Here is a 6,000-nt window from a genome sequence, read left to right as displayed (position 1 = left end):
AATTACTATGATACTACTCCTATGTACAAGAATATAACTACTATAATACTGCTCCTATGTACAAGAATATAACTACTATAATACTACTCCTATGTACAAGAATATAACTACTATAATACTACTGCTGTGTACAAGAATATAACTACTATAATACTACTCCTATGTACAAGAATATAACTACTATAATACTACTGCTATGTACAAGAATATAACTACTATAATACTACTCCTATGTACAATAATATAACTACTATAATAATACCTCCTATGTACAAGAATATAACTACTATAATACTGCTCCTATATACAAGAATATAACTACTATAATACTACTCCTATGTACAAGAATATAACTACTATAATACTGCTCCTATGTACAATAATATAACTACTATAATACTGCTCCTATGTACAAGAATATAACTACTATAATACTGCTCCTATGTACAAGAATATAACTACTATAATACTACCTCCTATGTACAAGAATATAACTACTATAATACTGCTCCTATGTACAAGAATATAACTACTATAATACTGCTCCTATGTACAAGAATATAACTACTATAATACTACCTCCTATGTACAAGAATATAACTACTATAATACTGCTCCTATGTACAAGACTATAACTACTATAATACTGCTCCTATGTACAAGACTATAACTAATATAATACTGCTCCTATGTAAAAGAATATAACTACTATAATACTACCTCCTATGACAAGAATATAACTACTATAATACTGCTCCTATGTACAAGAATATAACTACTATAATACTGCTCCTATGTACAAGAATATAACTACTATAATATTGCTCCTATGTACAAGAATATAACTACTATAATACTACTCCTATGTACAAGAATATAACTACTATAATACTGCTCCTATGTATAAGAATATAACTACTATAATACCACTCCTATGTACAAGAATATAACTACTATGATACTACTCCTATGTACAAGAATATAACTACTATAATACTACCTCCTATGTACAAGAATATAACTACTATAATACTGCTCCTATGTACAAGAATATAACTACTATAATACTGCTCCTATGTACAAGAATATAATTACTATGATACTACTCCTATGTACAAGAATATAACTACTATAATACTGCTCCTATGTACAAGAATATAACTACTATAATACTACTCCTATGTACAAGAATATAAACACTATAATACTACCTCCTATGTACAAGAATATAACTACTATAATACTACTCCTATGTACAAGAATATAACTACTATAATACTACTCCTATGTACAAGAATATAACTACTATAATACTACTCCTATGTACAAGAATATAACTACTATAATACTACTGCTATGTACAAGAATATAACTACTATAATACTACTCCTATGTACAATAATATAACTACTATAATACTACCTCCTATGTACAAGAATATAACTACTATAATACTGCTCCTATGTACAAGAATATAACTACTATAATACTACTCCTATGTACAAGAATATAACTACTATAATACTGTTCCTTTGTACAAGAGTATAACTACTATAATACTGCTCCTATGTACAAGAATATAATTACTATGATACTACTCCTATGTACAAGAATATAACTACTATAATACTGCTTCTATGTACAAGAATATAACTACTATAATACTACTCCTATGTACAAGAATATAACTACTATAATACTGTTCCTATGTACAAGAGTATAACTACTATAATACTGCTCCTATGTACAAGAATATAATTACTATGATACTACTCCTATGTACAAGAATATAACTACTATAATACTGCTCCTATGTACAATAATATAACTACTATAATACTACTGCTGTGTACAAGAATATAACTACTATAATACTGCTCCTATGTACAAGAATATAATTACTATGATACTACTCCTATGTACAAGAATATAACTACTATAATACTGCTTCTATGTACAAGAATATATCTACTATAATACTGCTCCTATGTACAAGAATATAACTACTATAATACTGTTCCTATGTACAAGAGTATAACTACTATAATACTGCTCCTATGTACAAGAATATAATTACTATGATACTACTCCTATGTACAAGAATATAACTACTATAATACTGCTCCTATGTACAATAATATAACTACTATAATACTACCTCCTATGTACAAGAATATATCTACTATAATACTACCTCCTATGTACAAGAATATAACTACTATAATACTACCTCTTATGTACAAGAATATAACTATTATAATACTGCTCCTATGTACAAGAATATAACTACTATAATACTGCTCCTATGTACAAGAATATAATTACTATGATACTACTCCTATGTACAAGAATATAACTACTATAATACTGCTCCTATGTACAAGAATATAACTACTATAATACTGCTCCTATGTACAAGAATATAATTACTATGATACTACTCCTATGTACAAGAATATAACTACTATAATACTGCTCCTATGTACAAGAATATAACTACTATAATACTACTCCTATGTACAAGAATATAACTACTATAATACTACTGCTGTGTACAAGAATATAACTACTATAATACTACTCCTATGTACAAGAATATAACTACTATAATACTACTGCTATGTACAAGAATATAACTACTATAATACTACTCCTATGTACAATAATATAACTACTATAATAATACCTCCTATGTACAAGAATATAACTACTATAATACTGCTCCTATATACAAGAATATAACTACTATAATACTACTCCTATGTACAAGAATATAACTACTATAATACTGCTCCTATGTACAAGAATATAACTACTATAATACTGCTCCTATGTACAAGAATATAAGTACTATAATACTACCTCCTATGTAAAAGAATATAACTACTATAATACTACTCCTATGTACAAGAATATAACTACTATAATACTACTCCTATGTACAAGAATATAACTACTATAATACTGCTCCTATGTACAAGTATATAACTACTATAATACTACTCCTATGTACAAGAATATAACTATTATAATACTACTCCTATGTACAAGAATATAACTACTATAATACTACCTCCTATGTACAAGAATATAACTACTATAATACTGCTCCTATGTACAAGAATATAACTACTATAATACTACTCCTATGTACAAGAATATAACTACTATAATACTGTTCCTTTGTACAAGAGTATAACTACTATAATACTGCTCCTATGTACAAGAATATAATTACTATGATACTACTCCTATGTACAAGAATATAACTACTATAATACTGCTTCTATGTACAAGAATATAACTACTATAATACTACTCCTATGTACAAGAATATAACTACTATAATACTGTTCCTATGTACAAGAGTATAACTACTATAATACTGCTCCTATGTACAAGAATATAATTACTATGATACTACTCCTATGTACAAGAATATAACTACTATAATACTGCTCCTATGTACAATAATATAACTACTATAATACTACCTCCTATGTACAAGAATATAACTACTATAATACTACCTCCTATGTACAAGAATATAACTACTATAATACTACCTCTTATGTACAAGAATATAACTATTATAATACTGCTCCTATGTACAAGAATATAACTACTATAATACTGCTCCTATGTACAAGAATATAATTACTATGATACTACTCCTATGTACAAGAATATAACTACTATAATACTGCTCCTATGTACAAGAATATAACTACTATAATACTGCTCCTATGTTCAAGAATATAATTACTATGATACTACTCCTATGTACAAGAATATAACTACTATAATACTGCTCCTATGTACAAGAATATAACTACTATAATACTACTCCTATGTACAAGAATATAACTACTATAATGCTACTGCTGTGTACAAGAATATAACTACTATAATACTACTCCTATGTACAAGAATATAACTACTATAATAATACCTCCTATGTACAAGAATATAACTACTATAATACTGCTCCTATATACAAGAATATAACTACTATAATACTACTCCTATGTACAAGAATATAACTACTATAATACTGCTCCTATGTACAAGAATATAACTACTATAATACTGCTCCTATGTACAAGAATATAACTACTATAATACTACTGCTATGTACAAGAATATAACTACTATAATACTACTCCTATGTACAATAATATAACTACTATAATAATACCTCCTATGTACAAGAATATAACTACTATAATACTGCTCCTATATACAAGAATATAACTACTATAATACTACTCCTATGTACAAGAATATAACTACTATAATATTGCTCCTATGTACAATAATATAACTACTATAATACTGCTCCTATGTACAAGAATATAACTACTATAATACTGCTCCTATGTACAAGAATATAACTACTATAATACTACCTCCTATGTACAAGAATATAACTACTATAATACTGCTCCTATGTACAAGAATATAACTACTATAATACTGCTCCTATGTACAAGAATATAACTACTATAATACTACCTCCTATGTACAAGAATATAACTACTATAATACTGCTCCTATGTACAAGAATATAACTACTATAATACTGCTCCTATGTACAAGAATATAACTACTATAATATTGCTCCTATGTACAAGACTATAACTACTATAATACTACTCCTATGTACAAGAATATAACTACTATAATACTGCTCCTATGTATAAGAATATAACTACTATAATACTACTCGTATGTACAAGAATATAACTACTATAATACTGCTCCTATGTACAAGAATGTAACTACTATAATACTGCTCCTATGTATAAGAATATAACTACTATAATACTACTCCTATGTACAAGAATATAACTACTTTAATACTACCTCCTATGTGCAAGAATATAACTACTATAATACTGCTCCTATGTACGAGAATATAATTACTATGATACTACTCCTATGTACAAGAATATAACTACTATAATACTGCTCCTATGTACAAGAATATAACTACTATAATACTACTCCTATGTACAAGAATATAACTACTATAATACTACCTCCTAGCTGTGAGGACGTGTTTTTGTAGCTCTCCTGAGGCTCCTGATGTCTGGAGATAGCCCAGGGCGGGGCCGCCCTGGGTGGGGAAGTTCCCCTGCCAAGGCCCAGGCTCCAAGGCCTTCTCTGGGAAGCAATTCCCAGACAACTAAAAAAATGGATGGAAATCCTAAAGTCCCCAGTAATGGGAATCGTGTCCAGTGTGTCAGCAGTCCTAGTGCAGCAAGCCAAGATGGGAAGAAAGTTGTAAAGGAAGAAGTAACGGAAGCAAGCAGTAGTACGGTGCAACAACCAAGCAAAATGGTTGAATGTAAGGAGCAAACTTTGCAGCCTGTGCAGACTCCATTGCAGGTTGCAGGTGTCCAGTCCACCCCACCCTCCTGCAGACAGAGGAGAACATCCCTGGAGAAGCAGACCATGCAGGAGAACATGCAGCAGTCTGTATTGGTACGGTCTGAGCGGACAAGATCTGGAAGCGGTAACTACAAAAATGTAGTGAAGGCAGTGGAGGAGATCAAAGGGAGACCAGCGGGGAAGCTTCAAGGTACCAGCAGTATAGTCACTGGAAATAAACTGGGACATAGTCCCCAGTCTGGACATTGTGGGCCCATGGCAGTGACAACAGCCGTAGCATGTCAGAAATCACAGGCTACACCAACCAGAAGCCATACTGGGGGTAACCAACCTGCAAAGCTCTCCAACAATGCACAGACTGTCACAGCTACTGAGCGAGCACCAGAACTGCGCCTGGCAGATGAGATACCAGCACTGGTCAAGCGACTGGAGACATTGAAGGCCAGTAAAATATATCTGCAGAGACAGATTGAATGTGCGTATAATCTAAAAAAGTCTGCATGCCCTGAGAAACTGGTGTTACTGGACAGGAAGCTGAGCGCACTGGCGAAAGAGCTCGCCGAGAACGTACGGGAGACCGAGACTGTACTGGAGCAAATGGGACCG

The sequence above is a fragment of the Leptodactylus fuscus genome, chromosome 4 (genome assembly GCF_031893055.1).
Source record: "Leptodactylus fuscus isolate aLepFus1 chromosome 4, aLepFus1.hap2, whole genome shotgun sequence".
Lineage (NCBI taxonomy): Eukaryota > Metazoa > Chordata > Amphibia > Anura > Leptodactylidae > Leptodactylus > Leptodactylus fuscus.
Note: the sequence above shows the minus strand (reverse complement) of the source record.